The 24,236-nt window shown below is 38.2% G+C and overlaps 1 protein-coding gene across 5 annotated transcripts in view; it reads right to left on the reverse strand.

The window, feature by feature from the left end:
• SOX6 (SRY-box transcription factor 6) overlaps positions 1-24,236 on the reverse strand; it is a 366,784-nt gene that overhangs the window by 333,986 nt on the left and 8,562 nt on the right. The window contains exon 1 of one of the 5 annotated variants that reach the window (XM_085063214.1): positions 4,650-4,763. The exons of the other annotated variants lie outside the window; for them this stretch is intronic. The gene's annotated coding sequence lies outside the window, so the exon portion shown is untranslated. Of the gene's footprint in view, positions 1-4,649; positions 4,764-24,236 lie in introns of those variants that run through there. 5 annotated transcript variants of the gene reach the window in all.

Genomic DNA, 24,236 nt, shown 5'->3' on the forward strand with positions numbered 1-24,236 from the left:
TGGCTCCAAAAAAGCGAGCTGCTTATCAGTCTGTCACCCAAGCGCACAAAGCTCATCCTGGGGCATGTTGTGTCTGCGGAGCGCCCGGCATTCCGGCGGCGCAGCGCCTCCCTCCCCGCAGCCCCCCAGTCCTACCAGTTGGAGAACAATGCCTTTCTTTTCAGAGCCACACCTGCTGCCACTTCTGACCAACTATTCCGTCACGTGCTTCCTTAAGAGGTTTTCAAAATCTTTCTCACGATTCGAAAATACGGAGTCGCAACTTCACGCTATTTCACGCCTTTCCTCCTCCCCCCTCACAGCTTGATGTGCTAATATTAAAAATCCTAGAACATAAATCAGTAAGTATATTTCCATGTCGGGTGAGGCAAGGGCGCAGAGTATCTCAAGCATTTTAGGTCAGGAAGAAAGTCTCCTCGGTTACAGTCTATCTGATACAGACACACGCTGTGTGGTATTCTCCAGTTTGCAGGCTATGCCAAAATCTTTATCTCTAAAAGTGGTGGCAGGTAAATAATTTAGACGTGAAAAAAATGCATCTTGAAAGCACAGTTTGTCCAAACAGAATGTGTTTTATTATCTTTCTGCTTAAGCTAGAAATTCCAAGGAGTTATTGGAATTATGCCAATCAATTCAGATAACCAAATTTGTATTTCATTTTTTGCTTGCATTTCTGTGTGCACTGTACTGAAAGCAATTTTCAATAAGAAATATGATTCAAAATAAAACAAAAAGACTCCTCTGATTATATCTCTGAATTTTAGAAAATATTTGTACTTTTTGACAAATTATCTGAAGCCAAAATTGACAAAGTGGTAAAAAGACTTTCTACCTCCCATATCCTAGGAAATTGTAAAGCCAAAGGAACCTAATCTAAAACTTGCTATCTAGCTTACATTATGTTACAAAAGCTTACTAATAAAAATATAGGAGGAAAATTTTCAATGTCAATAACATGATTTATATGCTTTACAAAAAAGTCGGTCATTTCTGGACAGTCTTTTGAAAGATTTACACTATTTACAATTCAACTATTTCTGCATCTTTTATGGTATCGGCACACTAAATTGAACATTTCCTTAATCAGGGCTCATATCAAAGCACTATGTTTGTTACAATCAGAAAGGGAACCAGTTTATAATCAGGGATTGTCCACCTGCACATGGAGCATTCCTCTGGGAATCCATGAGTGACCAGCTTTGTTACAAGTGTACAGTGAGCTAAAGATTTTGCTATAGTAAGACTGACACTCGTGGGAACCATTTCTGAAACACAACTGGTAAAGCAGCACCTAAAACAGGAGCACCTAAAGGAAGATTCCTAATCCTAAATTCTCATTGTAGCCACCAAGTCAAAGGTGGCCTGATTTTAAAAGGCAGTTGGCAAATGTCTCTGGTTCCGACAGCAAGCAACTTCCAGAAGTCTATCACACCTACACTTTGAAGTGTTGGAGTGAATCATAACTCTAACTTTAGACATCCCTACTCTGAAAACATTACCCCAGTGTCCATGGGATCATGCATTTGGCCAAAGGTTGGACTCGATCTTGCAGGTCTGTTCCGACATTAATGATTCTATAATTTCAGTAAGACTTCCCTAACCAGAATTTGCAATGTATTATTGTTTTTCCCCCTCTAAGACCTTCCCTGATCAACACATATCCTGCCAGTCCCATTTCTGCCACCATTCCAGCCTTCCCTATTTTCATAGAGGAGTTTACACACCCCTGTATTTAGCCTGCTTCTGGTCTGACATTAATTGGCTTTTTTGGCTCAGCTTGGAATCAAGTTATTGTCTAACAACAAACCTAGCTCTTCCTTCCTTCAGGATCAGACAAGCATTCATGCACCCATGCAGATATTTTTGATGTATATACACCCCTTTGTATGGAGAAAGGCAAGCTCCCTCCAAAAATATATGAAAACAGATGATGGGCACCTGTTGCATTCAGTCCTTCTGTAGCATATAAGACACAGACTGAAGTGTTTCTGTATTGCTCCTATTTGTCTGCCCACATCACACTGAAAGCTACAGGCATGAATAGTTAGTTTCAGAAATAAACATTATTTTTCATCTAACAAAGGCAACTGGCAGTTTAGACTAAAATTTCATAAAGGTCATGAAAGTCTGGAAGTAAGCCAACGCATTGCACACTCCAAAATTGTAAAGCCCGTCTAACAAATGTATCCTCCTCCCTCTCACTTAAGTGTTGTTCTTAGGTCTCAAATACATTTCTTCAAAAGCAGTGAAAGTATATGCTAACACAACTACTTTGGCCAGCTGGAAAAGCCATCTATGAGACAAATCAGCAGCTTAACCTTTTAATTTTACTTGTTTGATTAACATGTAATGTCTATAACCTTGATAGCAGTCATGTGTTATTAATTAATTCCACTAATTCAGGTAGCATACCCATCGACTTGAGGAAATTTCAGACTTTGGTCAGTATAAGAAATTATGTTACATCCTGTGAATGATGAAAAAAAGGAAGGAAAAACCTTTGTACCTACCGAATTGAGCTGTTGTGATTTCAAATCAGTTGTTCTGCACGTACGGATATAATGACAGGAAAAAAAGTAATTATAATTAGGTGTCTATTTTGATTTTTCTCTTCATAGTATCCGTACTGAATGTCATTTGATTTTAACAAACTCTAAAGTCATTTCAGGCAGACACTGTATATCCTTGCTGCTACCAGTCTACTTGGAGTCTCTAGTTTATTTCTACAAAATTTTCATATGCAAGCATTTAAACATTTTTATTGCTTGAAAAAAGAAGAACACTTAAACATTAAGTTGATAATCTAGAAAGGCAAAACAAAACTGAGCAATGCATTAACAATTGCTTTCAAGGGATGAAAACAGAGGAAAAATAAAAGAAAAAAGGGGGAGGGAGAAGAAAATCAAGAAAGAAAACCAGAAATCAGTGGGCCTCAGCTCAATCAACAATCTGATTTTGCAATTGCAGCTACACCACAATTGAGCCCCCAAAAAAGTCTTATTTGACTTTCATGGGACTCCATCATGTGACTGAGAGACTGTAACTATAAGCAGGACATCTATTAGGACTGAATCCTTCATTTTCAACAGATTTCTTCATAAAATTAAATATCTGCTACTAAGATGCCCAGTTTGCTACTCTTCCTTGCCTGGAAATTTTCACTAACTTCAACTTCATTGGCAGCAGTAAAAAGCTACTCACACACTCTATCATTACCAAGAAACAGATAAATCAGATAAAATGATGAATCTTATCAGGGAATATTCACACCACATCACTCTAGATATCTTGTGCAAATGCCTAAATGAGGAGCTAGGGCTTTCCATACAGCTACCGACGTTCCCAGAATCATAAAAGCAACATGAATAAGAGGCCTTTCTCTACTCTGCATAAATGAGCTTGAAGTTAGATAAACTCTGCATACTACACAGAGAACATTTTCATTTGGAAGACAACAAAGCATCTCTAGGGGAAAAAAATTAGCTCATGTTAAATGAATGGAATATTTATATAAAAAGAAAATCCAACAAACAAACAGAGCTCAGGATGTGTCTGAGAATTACACTTCGAGAGAAGTTAGACTTGGCAGTTTCAGTAAGTTTTAAATGCAGATTTTCATCACAGGATGTTCTGATTAATATTGAAGATTCATCACTGGAGGAAAAAGTTAGGTAAAGGAAATTAATTGAATGCTGATTAAACAGATTCTGATAACGTGTTGGTTTTGCTTCAAACCATGACAGATAATAAAACCATAGACGGAAGGAATGTTTTCCCAGAGATAGAGGTAAAAGTCTAAAAAGTCTGTGGATCATTTAAGAATACACTAAAGGTGAGATACATATATATAGATATTTATATATACACATATATGGACTGTAATAATGAAGAAACATTTATATTATTAGCTGTAGAGTGTTTTAATAACTTCCGTTTGTTATGGTAGTACAAATGGGAAAAATATGCTTATTTAACAACAGTATGGCAATAGTATCCAAACAGTAACAAAACAGTATGCCATCTTATTGGAAATACAAACTACTTTTCATTTCATGGGCATACAAAATGCCATCATTAGTAGTAATCTGTACCAGATTTTCTGCCAGCTATGTGCAGAAATTAATCTAAAATTTCAGAGCTAGTAGCACTGAAGGGAGTACTGCAGCTTACATTTGACACTTCTGTATCTCTGCATTCTTCTCAAAACCACAAAACTACCCCACAGTAACCTGGGATATCTGTAATTAATCCTTCTTTATGTAACCTGAAAATTAAAATTAAAATGTTAATATTACTTTCATATCAAGGTCAATTGTCAATGTGACCACTTTATAAGTGGACACCATTCACACAAAACTGTTTCAGAAATACAGCTTTAGAAATTGTACAGTTTATAAAATAAATGGTAATATGGCAAGATGTAAACTTATTCCCTATTTCCCTGCTCTGTTTGTTCAAGTTAAAGGCTTTGCTTCTGTTCCCTACCATAATCCCCTCCTTAAAATACAGAATATCACAAGTTTTCCAATCCATTAGAGACTTCCAGGGCAGTGATAGCACATCTCAGAGTGCTGGACTTGCATTTATTGAAAAGCAAAAGTATTTCCAGCATAATTTTGCTTCCCACCCCACCTTCAGCCTGATATCACCTTCATTTGTTCTTTCAGACCAAGCCAAACACTTCTCAAATGCTATGCCTCATTTTCTTTACAGTCAGTTTCCAAGAGTCCCTGGCATCGAATGAGCTGTGAAACTATGCTGAGGACTCAGACTCAACATCTCAGCAACTGGATGTTCACTGTCTGTTGACCTCAAGATTCTACCTTGAGCTTCCTGAGTCAACAAACCTTTTTAGATTATAGATACTGAGCAGAAAATTACAACCAGCCTTTGTAAGTTTGCGTCCTCTAATCTGCTCTCTTTACCGAACACAGATTATTCAACCAACACATTTCCTTCTCCATTTGTCCAGCCTATTCTAACAAAGAAAATAAAGTTGGCACAGTGAATGGGTTTTCACTCTCCTTAACTGAATGGTGTCTATCCCAGTCCCAGAGAAAAAGCAGTTGGAGTAACCCTAACCTACTTTTCTCTACTACTTTTGCACATGAGCACCAATTAAAATATTGAATCTGAGTTAAACAGGAGGTGTCTCATTCAACATCAATGACGATCCCACACCACACATAGCCTAAAAGTTAAAATGCATGTCTTTAAAAAAAACAGAAAAGAAAAAGAAAAAATTAGTTTTTAATATCAGCAAGCGTGTTAATTGTGGTAAAATGAACAATACTGAAATTGTTTGAAGACGGAATTAAATTTAATGAAATTCACAAACAAACCCCTTTTAGAAAGTAACAACAGTTTTTTGAACATTAAAGAGAAACTCATTATATCAAGACAACTCCAATGTAAAAGGCAAACCGACTTCAATCACTGCATATCTGCATGTTAATGAACTTGCTGTGTGCAGCAGGGACTGAACAGTAAGTAATGGGAAGACTGTCTTAAAGCATACAGTACACTTTAAAAAAAAACACGCCACCTTTAATCAATGAAACACCTTTTCATTCGTACCTTAATAGCATCTGAAATGATTTCAAACGTAACACAAAGGGAAGATGATACTTAGTAAAGGTTTCTTTAAGACATAACATTTCTTGCACATTCTTTCAGCATTCACATGCTGTCAGCATCACTGTGGCAAAGACTTTCAAGTTTCAGCAGACAGATACCGCCTAGTACAAAGTCTTTGTCATAATAATTTCATTGCAGCCCCCTGATCAAACATCTAGACAAATCTGAGACTGAAAAGTGAGAGCTAACCAGTGACCTTTGATTAGAACCACAAGCACCAGTTTTAATAAAATGCCTCATTCATTGCCTTCCACTGCCAACAAGGAAGGTGTGTTTGAGCCTGAAAAATGTAGTCAATATACCATTTACACCCATATAATGATTCCTATTATTCACAGTTAGAATTTGTGACTGTAGCAAGTGAAACATAGACATCTTAAAATAGCTAAATGAAAACACACTGACAACATTCTACCTTTAAAATATATTCAGGAGCCTGCCTCTGCCTTTCTGTTGCCTGCTGCTGGCTTTCATGTCTTGCTGATGGTATTGTAATAGGGTTGGCTTTTTTCCCCCCGCAAGCCTTCATTTACACAATGTTTGGTTTGTTACTGTTTCTCAAAAATCTATGACTGTTGGAAAAGTCCAGTTTTAAGGGGCCTTTAAATTTGTACTTCACTTAAGAAACAGTGCCTCATTCAAATATACATTTATAAAGCTGCCTTTTTGTATATTATACATGAATATTTATATATTAAATTTTGAAAATTCAACTCCTTTTTGGAGCTGAACTTCCCATCTAACTTTGAGAGAAGGTTGTAAAAAGACCTAACAAACTTTGCAGTTGTGCAACACATGTTTTTGCTCAAAAGCATCCAAGTTGCTGGTCTCTAATACAGAAGTTCAAGGAAATACAATTAAAACCCATTTCACATATTTGTGCTTTAGCATGTCAGGCAAGAGGACAGAAAGGGGGTCTTATCACATTTATTTCCCACTTGAAAAGCGAAAGTCTTAAGAAGGGTAATAAATATTCAAATGACTTTGCACCACTGAGCTACCATATCAAGCTAATGATCTGTAGTCTGGAGCTCTATAAAAAGAAAGCTTACTGCCTGCCGTCACCTAGAGGTGTTGCTGTAAACACTGTGGGGGGATATTCTCCTCTCAGTGTGTGTGCATGTAACTACACTTAATGTTGTTTTCAAGACAGAATATATTGCTGAGTTGTAAAACAGAAAGACAGGATGAAACACATGTAGTAGAAGAATGCAAGGACAAAATTAATTGGAAGAAAGTTGCTGGAGGTTTGACTTAACTTCTTTTTTTTGTCGTGCTCTGAAGGAGTGGGTTTGTATTTCAGGCCTCCCTTGCATAGCCACGAATAGGAGAGATGCAGATGTTCAGTCCTACACAGGGTGGGAGCTCACGGCTGCTTAACTAAGAGCAAGATGAGTGAACTCCACAGCCTGCCAGAGCCTGCTGCAATCTTGAATTCACTGTAACAGAACTACTGAGGCCCTAAAGTTGAATGGTCCACTGCATAAGAGAACAGAGCCCTTCAGGCAGAGAGAAAACAGGAATAAATGACAGATTTGTCATGAACAGGCTGCATGCTCACTAGAGCACGGACCAAGCAGACTTGTGGTCCATCAAGAGCCATGGAGAAAAGGCAGCTCCAAGTACATTAAAGAGCCATTTCTAACCGCCTATGTAAGGGTACATAAAGTCTTATCTTTATTAAAAAATATTGCATAAGAAGGAGAGATGGTCTGCAGTTTAAGCATAGGCCTGGAAATGAGCCATATCTTCCAAGTTTGAATTCTGGCTAGGACCCAAACCATCTTGAAACCTTCCTGCTTCAGTTTCCCAACTGGAAAAGTGAGAATAAACATGCTTGCCTACGGTATTTCTCTCTCAAGAGTGGAGGAATAATTAAACACAGGGTATGAGTATCTTGTCTATTGGAAGCTCCAATACCCCTTATCACCTCTAAGCAAATGTAAAAGACAGATTGCAACTGTGCATCATCTTCCCTCTTGCACACATGCACTTCCTAACATACGAGAGAGCTTAATCATGGTTACATAGGCTACTTAGGCTGTTCAGAGAAAAAGACAGACTGAAAGGAAACTGCATGGAAAAGGCACAGAGAATCAGAAGTAAAGCTCATCCAAGGTCTATATTTACTTTCCTTTGAGTCCTACTCTTATAAAAGCACTAACCTTCTTCTAAACCTGGAGGAAAATGCCTGTCATCGGAAACCCTCAGGTTTCTCTCACCAAAGCCAGCAGATGACAAGTAACCTGGAACTGGATACAAAGGGAGAGTGAAACACTTTGTTTCTCTCCCAACAGAGTGACATAAGCCAGGTTTTTACTGTCTCTGCTTTTTGTTCTTATAGATTGCATGGCAAGCCATGCTGGCCCAAAAGTGATAGTGGTGCCTTCTTGTCTAACATATATAGTAAGCAGTACTTTCTCAGTTCTTTGGACTTTTAAATCAGCTGGAAGAGGCAAAGTTCTGCTCAGTTATAAAAATAATATATTATCAGATACCAGCTTTTGACCTATTCCATCAGGGCTGAACTACTCAAGCAGCCATTCAAAGTCTAAGACCTGAATCACCCACAGTCTCTCCCATACCAGGACACATAGAAAGGTTCTCTTCAGCCTCAATAATGGAAGAAGCACACAGGCTTGCAAAGCTTCCTTCCAGGACCTGCCTATAGTATCTCCAGCATTGCTGGCATCTCTAAAAATGGGCCATTCTCCATTGGCTTTTTATTTCTGGCAAACAGCTCTGAAAGAGAGCTGCGAGAAAGAAAATGAGTCCCAGCCCTGCGAACACAAGTGAGATGCTCAACAAGAATGGGAAGCTAAGATATCTAAGACTTTTATTGCATCTAAATGACCATTCTGACATTAAAAAAAAAAAGAAAAAAGACGAAAAGAGGAGATAGGACCCTTATTATCTTTCATTTGAAGGATAAAAATATCTCCTCATTGGTACTTTAGTTGTAACTCACGAGATTTGTTTGCCTCACAAAAGCCACATTCTGAACTGTCCAAGCACACAAGTCCAGCTCATGCACAACAGACATTCAAACACTTTGCAGCTACAGAATTGGGCTCAAGGAATTTGATTCTGTTTACACTCAAGGCCTAAGTGACCTCCGAAAATATAATACAGGCTTAACATCCTGATTCATTATCTATTTACCAAAGCAAAACTGAATGGCCGAGAGAAGAAACTTTATCACCTCCTACTGATACTCCCCTGATTGTATTTATACATTTTAAACACGCAAGAAGAGACAAAGACAACCTCTCAGAAGTGTTTTAAGTGCTCTGGAGTATAACAAAAGCCAGGGAAACCTAGAGCTATCTAGCTGAAGCTGCCAAGGGATACTGTCTTACTGGCTATGTGTGTACATCTCATACCTTTAATGACTTGGCAAATCTATTTCATTCTATAACAAAAAAAGCTACTGGTAGACTGACCTATCAGAAGGTCAGATTTCCTAGGTTTTGTTATATGTGTTCTGTACAACTATGGATTTTAAAACACATTTCAGATTTAGAACAGAATTAGCCTTTGTTTCCTCTAGATAATTAAAAATTTGCTTTATGTCCATTCACACACTAGATATTTTTTCAACTTTTCACTTGCAGATAACCAAATATAATTACTGCTGTAACACAGTATAATACTTGTGTTTGTTTCATTCCTAGAACTGCCTAGAATTACATGACTATTGCCACCAAAATGGAGCAAAACAGACTGTTAAGCATTAGCTCCAAGTGGTAACATGATCTATTTAGTGGCACACTTATCAAGTCAGTTCTACTGCTGTTTATTTAAATAGAAATTGAAATATTAGCTGTTCAACAAACTCCAGGCATTCTGTGCAGGAAATTGAGAGGACTCTAAACCTTGCTATAAGGAGAGAATTTTTGACAAGCCTTCCCTAAACAGTTTCCTATTCTGAAGTACAGTAACATCTCTAATAGTCAAGGAAATAAAAAAACCATAACAAAGCTGCAAGAAGAAAAATGTAGCCAGGGCAGACACAGTGCAGACACATTCACATAATGATGCTTGCCAGGGTAACAGTCCTCAGGTTCTGCAATTACAGCCTCAGTGAAAGGGTACTCTATCCAAAATCGTAAAAGTCAAATGGATTCCTGATAGTACACACTGTTCACTAAAAATGTGGCTTAAAATACAGCTATACATCATAGAGAAATCTACCTACAATCTCATGCTCTTGGGGGCATTAGAAATATTCAACAAATACTTTAGCCACAGTAGCTAACCAGATTTTGTCATGCACCTTTGTAATCACTTCAAAAATTCTCTGCAAGACCCAGTTCTACTATCCACATTTTCTTTATATATATATATATATACACTTTAAATGTTGTGATTTGAGATTATAGAGCTAAAGGATAATTTTGTATTCCACTGTTGCCACCTGTCAGTGAGCATTTCCTAAGGGTAGTGCCACTATTCCCAGAGCTTCACACATCCATATAAAGGACTGAGTTTTCATTCTAAACTATCTGGCTCTGAATGTTCAGCCATAAAGATTTTGATTTGCTGATAAGAGTGTTGCAATGCAGCAAAACCAAAGGAGAAGTCAAGCAATGTTATCTAAATAAACTAAAATCATTGTGCCTGATCAAAGCTACCATACAGCCAGTTTTGGTCAATCAGCATAGCACAAACAGCATATTCTACTGCAAGACAAACTTCAGAATCAACCCTGCAAGCCTTTAGTGAGGAGAATAGTCCCAAAATAATCAAATTACCTGAGCAAGGACTTCATAATCATACAGAAAGAGAGAGAAAGAAAGAGAGAGAAAGAAAGAGAGAGAGAGAGCAAGAGAGAAAAATGGAAAGATGGGAAAATCCCACTACAAAGAAAGAGGTACATTCTTTATGTAATTTTTTCCGTGGCTGAAAGTATTAAATATATAGCAAAAATTACACTGGTGTCTTGTGCCTTATGTCTCATGACTAAACAGTATTGTTCTACTTCTTAGTTGTGGTGATTTTTTATGTTGGGGTTTTTTTTCTTTAACTGGGAAAGTACTATTCTATTGTACACATTTTCATTTTTAATGGATGATTCACTCGCTTGATACTAAATGGAACAAATGCCTTAGTAACGTAATCAAAAATATGCAGGCATGTGTTTCCAAAATTAATTTTGATATTTCCTGTCACTGAACTTGCCTCATCAGAGCATAATAGTAATTTTATAGTTGTAGCAACGCTGATTTCACCACATAAGAATCTACAGGAACATTTGAAGTTGCGCATGTTCAAGATTTTTTTTTGTCCTGAACAGCTACACAGACAGTAAGTTTCAAATTCCTATCATCTTCCCAATAAGTCACACAGAAACTGGATTCAGAATTTCCAAAGGGCAATAGCTGAAATTGCAATCTATGCACAGCTACAGCTCCTCTCTTACAAAAAGATGCAAGTCTAAGTAATCACTATTAAACATTTGCACCATTTAAATTGCTTTCTTACTATTTAAAATGAGTATCTTGATCCTTTTAAGTAATTAGGCAATCAGTATAAAAGAATTTGGGCTATTACAATTATTGTTCAAGGGTTAATTTATATAAGCACTGCAGGGGCTATACTGAACACTTATTTTATAAAAGACCTTTTCCCCTTGTTTCACACAACATTTTTCAGAAAATAAGCAGTTGCACAAAAATGTTAACATATGGCAGTATTTTTGGAACTGCTGTAGAAATTAAAGGCAATAAAAATTGCCTTGGACAAGAAAGGACAAATAGGCCAAACCAAATAATTACTCTTGCAGCTTTCTTTAACCACTAACTCCATTTTATATGCAGCTTCCGATCTCTCATATTAAATCTGATCATATATATTTAATTCCATTCTTAAAAATTTCAGTAGACAACTTCAGTGCTAACCTACAACTGCCCTGTCAGAAAATCTTTGATGTCACAGCATAATAGCTCCTGAAAGAACAGCGCTAATACTTAATGTAACATGAAACCAGGGCCCTGCAGTGGGGCTGTCTGCTGTCAGGAACAAACAGTTTCACTGCTGTTCCCCAGAAGTGACAAGATTGAGAACTAACAGGGCAGCACCTCCTCGGTGCTACAGGAGACCTGTGCACCAGAGCCACTGACAAATCCCATAGAGCAACATTGCTAAAAAGCAAACAAACAAACAAAAAACCCCACTAAATAAAAATGTCCAGCACTGCAGCCATAGATGTTCTCTTCATCTCTTGTAAATACAGTTGATGGGAAGACGAATTATTACCATGCTGCAAATGATAAAGAGGAATCTGTGTTTACATGGAATTTCTTTATATTTCCTGCTGGTAAATAAAGATCATTGTGCTGCCCTATGCATCTTAAATTCTTTTCTAGAATTTATTATTTTGCTTGCTATGACCACTGGATCTCTTTAGGTTTTGAGCTGAAATTCTAAGATTAAAAGTATTGCGAGTTGGCCTTCAGCAGAAAACATGAGATACTTTCCTCTGTTGCTAACACAGGTGCTTACAGGCCCACATATGAACTTATTATCAGATTCTGACTAATGAAAACCATTACACCCATTGTCAGAAAGCTTCAGAAAGATCAGATTCCAAAATTTTGCCTGGCCTCTGCTCCGAATGGCACTGAATGTCACTTGTTCAGTGTCCCTTTCCATGGAGCTAAAGGGTCCCAGAGGAGGGATAAGATACTCACTGAATCAAGTCCCATATGCCCCTGCTTTGTGCTCCATATTTTTACCTCTTTCAAAACAATTTTAAGATTCACGTGTAACATTGCCTTAGGTCAAAATGTATTATTATACATGAGAGTACCAAGCTCCCATGGAAATCAGTTCCATTGCTGGATTAATTTTCTCTCTTGGAAAGCTGACTAGTCTATTTTATAAACTAGCAATAGCTGTATTTTTAAAGTTTATAAAACCTGGCCTCTGGCTAACTTGTAAACATAGGATATATTATCCTTTTCTTTGTAAAGCTTAATCCTACAACTGTCAAGCTGAATAAACCTTTAGAATAATAGTAAAAATATAAAAAAAATAGTCATCACTAAGAGAAAATTGAACTCAGATTGAGATAAAAATGTCAGTGGCACAAGTTTTTGACGCATTTGGCACTAGTCATAGAACTGGCAATACTTTTCCCATTTAAATTTCTTAAAAGCATTCTTGGGCTATCTGATTTTAAATGTCAGAAGGTGATAAACATTTTTAAAAGTATCTATGCTTCACCCTCCTCCTTCAATGAATCTCTGGTAGTTGGCAAAAAATAAGTCGCAGTGGTTGAAGCATGGAGGACCTTACTGACACCAAACTGGAAATTAGATCCTTCTGGTGGATTCAGAGCACATGTCCACACAGCAGCATTAAAACTCATCTGCTCATATATATGCAACTCTTAGCATTTGCTCCCAGAGCACACTGAAACACACTAACCACGGTGCAAGCACTGAGCTAGAGCCCTTCTTTATACCTTGCAGCCTCAGTAGATTGCACAACAGCAAAGAAGGATACTGTGAGTAAAGCAACATGCCAGCAATCCCGGTCTGTGGCAGCATCAAAACAATCGATAACGCCAAGTTCTCCTCCCTCGCCCTGAGTGCTGGCGCCCACTGCTCCCCGGGCTGCAGCAGAGGCGTGTGTTGTTCCTCCTCTGAGGAACACAACCGGAGCTGCTCTCCCTGCTAGAACTGCCTGTCCCTGCGCTCACACACGGCATGGGCTGAGCTGCGGTTTCAGCTACCTCCCCTCGCCACGCAGGGACATCAGGTTTGAAGCAATCGCACAGTCATTCACTGCACCTCGGCTGAGAGGCAGGAAAGAGGAGCTAAACGTATGATTTCTTCTGTCCCTCCAGCTAGACGTGCAACAACATGCCTGTCTACACTCTAATCTAGGCTATATAAATACTTTACCTCAGCTATTTTAAAGACAGAGCATAAAAAGAAAGACAACCAGTCAAGATTTAAGCTAGCACTTAACTGTACCCCTATTCCATCCGGGTGGGAGCAAGCACAAACTCTTACTGAGACAATCAAATTCTCTTCCCTCAGAGGTTTGAAAAGACCAAGGTTTGTTCCTGCTGAGGAGAAGGCATCCATTACCTTTGCTGGAGACATCTAGGACTTTCCACCAGCATCCCTTTTTTTTTTTTTATTTTTAATTCAGATTGTTCAGTTCACCCTTTGTGACGTTTGATGAGGAGTTTAGAGAATGGACAAATATTTATTTAAAATTCATATATAATTGACAGCAATCACACAAGAACAGAAAAAGATTCTCTGGCTTTTGTAACACTACTGAGGCAGTGCCAAGATTATGCTTTTTAACAGAACAGGTGAGAGGAGAAGGAAAACAATTAGAACCATTACCTTACATGGCCAAGACATTTTGAGTCAAGACCAAAAATCTGACAGTACTGCCTAGAGATCTCAGTTCAGATAAAGCTCACTGCTAATAATTGTGTGAGGAATGCTCCCTTGGAACAAGTTTAAAAAAAAAAAAAGAAAGGTAGTAGGAAGCAGAGAGACCTTGGAAACAGAAAAGTCAATATAAACAAATATAATTTATTTTCAGAATTTTATATACTAACTGTAGACAGTTATTAATTTCTGCAGATAAACAACATAGTTCAAACAGGGAAGAAATAAAATCTGGGTCAAATGTTGGTCTCCTGATCAAAAATCTTAGCAATTTCACATTAAACATAAGTTGATTATAAAGAACATATTTATTTAGCATCAGTAATTATGTAAAATGAGCCATTCCCTCTGGAGATTATCCATAGCCTTCTAGACAAAACAAGCCCCAGAAGTTTTTAATCCTGACCATGTTGCGGGCTGACCACTAAACAAAGGAGCAGGTCAGTGAGGAAATTCATAAGCCAAAAAAATATATAAACCACCACTAGTGAATAAGAATTCAGCCCTCCAAAGTGCTAAGCACGTTGGCCCCAATCCAATGAAGTATTTAACTACATGCTGAATTTTAAGCACATACATAGTCTCATTCCCACTGAGATTACTCCTGGGTTCTAAAGCTCACCATGTGCTCATACAGCCTTTGGAACTAGGACCAGAGCATTTGGTATCTTCAAGGACTTGAACACTAGAGTGGTATGAGCTGGAGGACCTCAAGCATACGAATTTTCTACCTGCCTTAGTCAATTACTCTGAATTTCAATCTAAATATGTGAACCACTCAGAAATTACAAATTCAGATTTTTGACACATAAATAAATAAATATTTTCAACTAGATCTAGACAAAGAACCAAAACAATCAATTCCCCTGTCTGAGAAAATACATGTAGCAATGAGTTCAGTTGTAAGAATCAATACCGGGAATAAATGCCAGCTCTCCAGTTCATCATTGCTATTTATTTTAATATGAAAATGGTGAGAATAGGCAAACTGCTCTTCACACATCTGATCATAGTCATTATGGCTCCAACACTAGAGAACTAGCAGCCTGTGGCTGTCAATGGCTTCTGGCAAATGAGAGTCTCTTTACCCAGCAATTGCCTTTACCACAGCTCTGGAATTCACCACGAGGAGAGTGAGGCCCAAGTGTGACACTGACTCTGCTTTTGGACAAGCAAAATAACAGAAGAGCAAAATGCAAATAAATTCATTTTGCACATCAAACAAATCGTGGCTAATATTAAACAGTCTTTTATCTGCATGCAAAAGGGGTTGTTTGTTTAATGTTCTGCTTTTTTTTCTTTTTAATTCAGGGCCCTATTCATTGAAAAAAACCAAAAAGCTCTGAAATACTTAATATTTTTAAACAGAAGTAAAGTCATTTTATTATAATCTGAATTTTAAAAAAGCTTCGTAAGATCCTGACACATTAATCAAGTGAGTATTTGTACAGAGAACTTTAGATAGAATAGAATAGAATGAACCACATGCACCTTTATGTCAGAAACAAGATTTGAAACAAATTGTGGAAGGCTATTTTGTGCAGTGGCTGCTGTGCCTCATTTGGACAACTGTATTACACTGTGGCATAGAAATGAAATAGTGAACATGCATAACCAGTCATAGAGTGATCCTAAAATAATCAGACAGTTGGCTGCCACGATCTAGCAGCTTTAACTAGATGGAACTTTGCTGTGGGGATCCATTTGCTGGTCCACAGCATTCACCAAGAAAAAGCATTAATATGCTCCGTGGCTTTTTTTTACGTGCTTAAGAATTCCAATGAAGCCACAGTAATGAATGATCCTGCTAACCTTGGGCACTCTTAGAAGAAACATTGAGGGTATAAAGATCCTCCTCTGGAAGTTTCAGTGGCTCGATGTCTTTCCTGACAAAGCTTTGCATTTCTTGTATTTTTGGACTGGCTCCCTGTTTGTTACCTCTGCATCTCAGTTATTGAAACATGGGCCCAGCCCAGCCTACCACACACAGCTGGAAGGCTGCAGGCCATGGTCCAGCTCTTCTAAAAGAACTGTCTGTCACAGGAAGTCCAAAAAAACTTCTTGCTAAAAGTACAAGAACTGCACTATTTTCCAGAAAACTGAGAAGACAGAAAAACTCTTTTTCCCTTTTACATAACACAATATTCACAGTTCTGGAGGTTGTACATTCCAGTTATCAACAGCTGTTCAATCATTACTCCCCCTCTAACCTCAATTAATATCCCATTTGATTGTGAGTGACAAAAGTGCTGATTTTGATATCTCATCCTCAGTTCTTGGAAAGTGCAAGAGCCTAAGTGAAGAAGCAGAATAAAGTAATTAGGTATGCTTTGAAAGGCTGCAACCACTAATTCTGATTTGCCCCCACACATCCTAGGGTTTTTTCCTGTCTCTCTGCTTCTCATCCTATCCTCTTTCTTCCTTTTGCCCCTCTTGTTTCCTCTCATTCAAGTATTCTCCCTCCCTTCCCATCCCCAGAAACTACTTCAGATTCTAAAGCATCTATTTCACTTCTGCTTTGCTTTTAGGTAGTCTCAAAACTTCATCACTAACAAGATCAAAAGGACATAAAAAATACAATCCCGTTTCACATCCGACATTCAGACCACAACTTGGTGTGCAAGTGTATTGGGATTACTAATTTATGCTGATCATCTAGAATCTGTAAATCCTTTCAAAAATATTTGCCATCAATCAGCTGTTAGGATGATCAGTAAAACACAGAAATGTTTACTATTCATGCTAACCATTTATGGGCTAATCATATAAATAACATTTATGTACACTTGCTAAAAGAGACTGAAATGACCAAACTGATCCACTCAAATCTTTCCCAGAAACCTACATTTTCTCAGACAGCAAGGACAGATAACTTGAGTCCCAAAGAATTTTCTGTGAATAATTTAATGTGCAACAGAAAAGGAATAAGAAGTTCAGCCTTGAATACAGTAAGCACTAAAGGAACTTCTTCAATCACTGCATGTTATCTTCTTTAGAAGACACCATTACACCATTTATATAGAGAGGTTTTAAAAATTTACATATATCAAGTTATATCCACATACTATGTGACTACAAAAATTCTCTATGTGTGTTCAACAGCAATACGTGCATTACGGTCGCTATTCAGTTCAATTAAACTACACATTCACACACTCTTCCCTCCCATCTTTGTCCTTTCATATCCCTTCCCCTCCTCTTCCTCTCCCTTTGTTTTTTCATCTCTTCTTTTCTCCCACACACTTTCAAGAAGGCCCAATTCAGCACAGTGTGGCATCAGCAGAGACCAGCGACAGCTGCCTTTCCAGCTACAACAGTGAGTGGATTTAAAAAAAATCAAGGGACAGCTTTAAAGTTTGGGAGAGCTGTTTAAACTGAATATGTAATAACTCTACTGAGGATTTGGACTTCAGCTACACTCAATAGGGGTGCTTCATTACCTACTTGTGGGAATGTCACTTGTCTGTGATGAGGTCACAGCCTCCTGGCGGTAAATTCCGTATGTGCTGTTTAGCCCGGTCAGCTGAAAACAAACTAGCAGATGCCACCCTGATTTGCATCCAGTTGCTATTGATACTGAAGGGACAATATGTGAGAGACAGGAAGTATCATGTGGGAGCCACGCTTCACCAGTGTGAGGGGAAACGAGCCTTCACCTTCTTTATCTAATCATCCCAAGCTGAATTAGTGAAATAGAAAAGTCCTCCACAACAGGAACATGGCAATCAAAATCAATTCGGGGCTGTATTTGAGTCTTACTGGCTTATTGGTTATCCTAGGCATTTTTGTGCCATTTTGACTGGGATGGAGGGGGGGAATCAATCAGAAGTAGAAACAGCAACAGCTTAAGCCTTGAAGTTTGCACTTCTAACAGAAATCACACATACAAACAATTCAGCAAAACAGTTTCCTCCTGTTCCTTTTGGGTTTGGTTATGTTACACTCACATTGTGAAAAATTTAATTCAACCTGTCCAAGGGAGGACTTCATAAATTAGAACCTTCAGCTAATCCTCAGTAATTACTCTTTAGGTACATTTTAACTCTCCCATACACATTTTCCCTGAGAAGACTGTACAACACTCACAGTATTCCAAGTCTTTCACTTTTACACCATTGTGATGGCTTTGTGTTTGTAATTTGATCCCATTCCATCACAGAGTGTTGTGCAATTGTGTTTTCAAATCAACTGTTAGTGGGCACACCCATGCAGCCCGTAAAACACATGGCAGCGTGGCTGCCCTGAAACACACCCCGGCATAGCTGCACTGCCGCTGCTAGTCAGAGTTTTTGTTACATTCTGAAACATCACAGATTGAATCGTTCTTGTCTAGAGGCAGTGGAGGAGTCAAAAATAATGAGAATTTTCACTGACTGAAGGAGAACACAAACCAGGAGGAAAGACTTTGTAGACCAGCAAGGAAAGAAAAGCGTTTTGGCTTTTACCAAAGACTGAGGGAAGATCTGTAAAGCAGGGAACAGGAGCTCATCGAACTGCTTGAATACACAGCAGACTTGGCACCTTAAAGTCTAGGTTGGGCATTGAGGGTAAGCACAGAGACACACCTGAATGAGAATATGCTTTGTCTTACTTCTTTTTTAGAGCATTAAGTGGCAATACCTTTCTTTCTTGGGCTCTTCTGTTTCACATTTTTCCATCTCACTACTCCTCTCCAAACTGACTCCTCACAGTCTGTGTAGCCATCATCCCATCTCAACACCAGTCTACTACCTTCTAGCTCATGAAATCAAGGTGAAAAGCTGATCATAACTAATGTGTTTTGAAATAAAAGAAGATTCCATTTTAAATTCCAAAGAGAAAGACCATGGGCACTGTAATTTCCATGTGGAAAAGCAGGTAACATAATGGGAACTAGAGCCTATGGAAGGCAACCAGAAATCATGAAAGGGTTTTCCTGGAATTCATCTTTGACCTTTTGGTTAAGCAATGAGAAAGACAGAGATAGCAGAATGTAAGAATGCATGTAAATCAGAGGTGAATACTAAATTTCAGTCGTAGAAACTACCACAACAAAATCACTACCAAAAATATGTAGAAACACAACTACTTAGGGACATTAAAAAAATTTCACGTGCATATCTACACATATTTGCATGAAAGGTTGAATACAGTACATTCCCACTGCAGCAGCCTACATGAATCCCTTCGCAGATGAAAAATATGAAAGGACCTGCAAGAAGATAATCTGTCCTCAGCCAATCAGGTATGAATGAAAGAAAAACAAAGAAAGAAAAATACACAGCCACAGTCCCCACAATTACAGGAAGCCAGCAAGCCAGAACCCCCACATGCTGTATAATATACTGTACCAGAAGACCTGCTGGAAAATAGATATGGAGGGACAGTTGATTTAACATGTCATTTATGTGACATGAATTCCTGTTAATGTCATCCTAAAGCCATAAGAAACATCACATAAGCAAACCTGATTGCACCCTGATTGGCACCAAATTATTCTATACAGATAATCCAGTGCAAACTGGGCCTTGGCATGCAAGCCCCCTCCCCACGCAGTCACAAAAAGTTCTTTCCATTGAACCCCAAAGGAACTGCATCATGGCCTAAGGAATGTGATTGTGGCTAGAGCAAAACGGCACCCTCCTGCTTAAGTAAACAGAGTTACACTGGCTTATACCAGCTGAGAATCTGTCAAATACCAAATTATATCAAAATATTCCTCTGAAATAGCTCAACATTCAAATTCCATATACATCAAATCCTTCAAAATGTTCGTTCTAATAACAATAAGCCAGTCAGACACAGAGCACCCCTCTTATCCAGAAAGCTTCCAAAATCTGAGTCCTCATGTGGTTCCACCCATTGCTTCAACAGGTGGATTTGGTCCTTCTGAGGTAAAATGCTGTGAGTGTCCTTAGCACAACTACTGCACTGAGGAAAGGAACTGAGGATTAACTGGGCCTGTTAAAGCTAGAAGAATGTAGATGGGCAACTCCATCCTATCTTAGCTGGAATTAGGCCATGACACTGAGGTTAACCCCCTCACTTGGGCAAAAATACCATGGGTTTTCACTAACCACAAATGGTCAGGAGCTCAGTGGAACAAGCCCATCCACAGCAGTATCACAGATGTAAAAAGCAGCAGAACAGTCTCTGAAAGGCTGGCATTCCAGCTCAAACTAACCATGGATACATCCATCAATCATCACCTAAAACGGGACAAAACCAAGGCTGCATGATCGCTGCAACACAATCACAGTGCAAACATCTGTTTAAGTACAAAGATTTCCTAAAAGCTTCACCTCAGTAGTTCTGGAGCATTAATGGACAGAGCCTCTGTGGAACGAGCATCTCTGAGTAATGAGGAAACTTGCAGAACTCTCTGCCTCCTCCGCAATGGGACAGTGACCAATACAGTTTGTGAAGTAAACAATTCAACAGCAGCCCTTCCGGAACAGCTCAGGGTGATCCACTCAGGAATTCGAGTCATATTTATTCCAGAGCAGTTTCCAGATAGGGAGCATCCTGCAGTATTTTATGTCAATTTTCCCACAATGGCAGGTCCTCAGAGTAATATATAAATTCTCCTTATGCTGTGTAACAGTTAGTTGGAATTAGTAAACACATATTGTTCCATTAAAAATATTATGTTCCAGCACATGCATTTAATTTGCCATGAAGTATGGTATGTAAGAAATCACAGCATTTTCAATAAATCTGAAAAGATATTAGCATTTTTGTTTCTAATACAAGAGATTTTATGCAAGTCGTAAAATTTCAGCGGTATATGGAAGGGGTCTTAGAGAAATACACAAAAAAATATGACTATAAACAAGCCATCATTCTGGTAAGAGGAAATACAAACAACCAGAATAAAAATAGTTGATGCACAAAAGCCATAATGAGGGGGTTGCTCAAAAAATAACTTCTACTTTGAATGGTTTGGATGAAATACAAATTATCCACAGAAAAGTGTGGACTGGCATAAATGTTTGTACAAAATTATAAGTATATTTCTAGAAGTATGCGAGAGACAACCGCCTGCATGCTGCACAAGGTCCCAACAACGCTCTGCGTAAGTGCTAGTGCACAGAGTCCAAACCACTGCATTTTAATTACTATGCAGCCTCAGATATATTGCCTTTGATATGGAAATGTTCTTGTTCTCTCATCTTCACATACGGTCTCATGCACAGAAATCTTTATCTGATTCATAAAAAATAAACTAGAATCCAATCTCAACACCTGACCTCGGTGCTTAGAAGTTTTTTACTAAGCATGGTGTCACTATAAAAAGAATGGGTAATATTGGTGTAAAGTTAGATATTTGGAGCAATGATATGAAGGATTTGCAGTTAGGAATCAAATCAATACTGCACCTCTGAGGTTTTAGAGTTTCCTATTGCCTTATGTCAGTCTACCAGTGACTAGAGACACAATTGACTACACCTTTCTGTCTAGCTCAAGAAGAAAGAAAAAATATTTAAATGACATCCTGTCTTACCACCGATGGAAGAGATACAACTCAGCCACTTGCTGTATGGAATGGGTTCTGAAATCTAATAAATCACAAACATCAAACTTTTCACTTTTTTTTTTTTTAAATTTGGATGCTACATTCTTGAACATATTTTAAAGGTATGCACTACAAAGTTCACACAAGAAAAAGCAAAACATTTCCCAAGCTTCACTTTACCAAACAGGTAAAATAAACATAAAAATACTTAAAATACAAAGCCAGTACTTTCCTGTATCTTACATTAATATGCTGCCCGTAAGAAGGCTAAAAAATTTTGTTTTGACAAATTCTACTAGTCACTCAGAAAAAACATTAAATATTCAGACCTATTTGGATAATTCTCCTAGCTCTATAGAATTACATTCTCTTTTTCCAAAGAATATGATCTGTATAACCTCACTATAGATGATAATAACCCATCTGTAAATCATTTTGTTGCAGGTTATCTGTTTTTTATCACTGCTAGTACCTGTCTGTCCCTGATATGATACCCTCAAACACATTAACTTGATGGAATGTTTTGCCTGACTTCAAAAAACATCAATTGATTCATTCTGCGCTATAAATGAATTACTCTGATTAACCAAGTTTAACAATATACCCAATTTTATCTTACTCTTTCCAATTCACAAGGTTCAAGAAATATTTGATTGAACTAATTTCTAAGCAAAGATTTTTGGGCTTAGGACACTGGGTTTTTTCTTCTTAATTTAAAAAGACAAAACAGTAAACATGAAACTCATATGGGTATTTTAAAATATACAAAAGGAGGAGAGAAATGTCTATGTACTGATTCTTGTTTCTTTAAGAGAAAATCCATTTTTCAGGTTCCTGTTGTACTAATTGAAAGAGAATTATTTAAAACTTCACTGAATACTTGAATATACGAAGGGTATCTGTAGCAGTTTCACGAGTTCCAAAGAACTCTAGACTTTCTGAAAGACAGAAAACTAAAAATTGGCAGGAAATCTCTTACAATGATGTCACAAATATTTGTTGTTGCCACAGAATAATGTTTTAAAAGAACACCTACTTCTGTTCTGAAAAGGCTTTGGGAACATGTAATTATCCAGTTTTATCACTGTTGAAATCGGCTGCTTTCCAGCAAATATGTCTATCAGATCTCTCCCTCCTGTGCAGAACTACACCTAAAAAACTAGTCAGATGTTTCATACAGACATCACACCAGTCCAGTACACAACCTTACTAATGATAGGATTTTATGGTATTTTTTTGGTTTCATAATACAATGCAATGGCCTACAATGACACATGTACAGGTACATACTGTGGGAGAATCGTGTGTCTAAAAAATTCTGAACAGATCATATAATATAAAAGAAAATTCAGTTTCTGTGGTTTGGTAATAAGTCCCCTAAAAGTTCCCATTCTTGCTGTTCTACCTGAGGAAAAACAGAAAATTGTGTAAATGAAAATCACACAAAAAGACACTGAAAGAGATGAACAGAAATCAGCTTGCTACTGTACAAACCTGAAACATACACCTTTGTGGTTTTTGCTGCTACTTGACGAGCAAGCTCTGTGTGAACTACTGAATACATCACACAGCAGCACTTCTCTCCCAGGTTCTGACACCACGCAGAAATGCTTCAAGGCTCTGCCTCTGTGATTTACTGTACGAACTGAAATGTTTTTACAATACGTCACTGTGTCGCTGCAGTTGACATAGTTCACATACATACAAACACCCCTATTTACATAATTTTGAAAACTTTAGCCATCGCACGCAAGGTCTGCCAAGCCAGCCCGCTGATCTCTAAAGTGGCACTATGGAAAAAAGGAAATATACAACATCGCGTTGCATGGGGTGGAAAGGAAAGTGTATCCTGGCTTCTCTTTCTGAAGTAATTTCTACCCTGAGAAGTAAATAAATAAATAAATAAACCGAAGCCTTTGGAGTGGGATCTATACACTTCCAAGGGGGAAATCAACCCAAGTGTAAAAGATTAATGGATCAGCTTCCTGGAGTGGTATCTCCCAAGGTGATCACAGTGTTTAGTGTTTAGATAAAAGAGGAGTAAAGAAACTTTGTAATGCCAACTGAGAAAAAAAGAAGTATTTGTTATTGCTATCATCATGCAAAGCTCTGGCCTTTATTACCACAAGATATTTCAAGGCCTCCAAGTACTGCAGGGATATGTGGATACTTTGGACTAAAAATACGATCAAAGATGCAAAAAACATGTCCAAAGAGACTTTTTTTTTTCCTGTTGAGCAGAAGTTCGGCGGAAAGTGACCACGAACAGTTGTTGGCCACATATTAAAAACCACTGGAGAGGGAACAAGCACTGGCAGTTCCCACTTGTGAACAAAATCAAACTGACAAGTGAAGGCAACTAACTTTGGACATCAGCTATTATTTTCTACAAGTCAGGCACTTGCGGCCTTACCAGCGAAACTGATGGGCTGCACTTTGTTTCTCTTGTCCCTTTCCCCGGTGTGTAAACGCAAAAAGGAAAAAAAGCAGCAGTTACATAAGTTGAGCGGAGAGTCGGGAACGTGCAGGGAGAGACAGCCATCTGTCTCGCTGCCTTTATGCCGTGTTATACACATGGCACTGGCTTGCACCCTGCGATCTAGCAGAGAAGGAAACCGAGGGAGAGCTGAGGCAGCCCAGCTCAGCCTCCCAGCAGTACCGAGACGGAGCATTGAGCTGCAGGGAGG

The sequence above is a fragment of the Lichenostomus cassidix genome, chromosome 5, assembly GCF_008360975.1.
Source record: "Lichenostomus cassidix isolate B80296 chromosome 5, HeHo_3.0, whole genome shotgun sequence".
Taxonomy (NCBI): Eukaryota; Metazoa; Chordata; class Aves; order Passeriformes; family Meliphagidae; genus Lichenostomus; species Lichenostomus cassidix.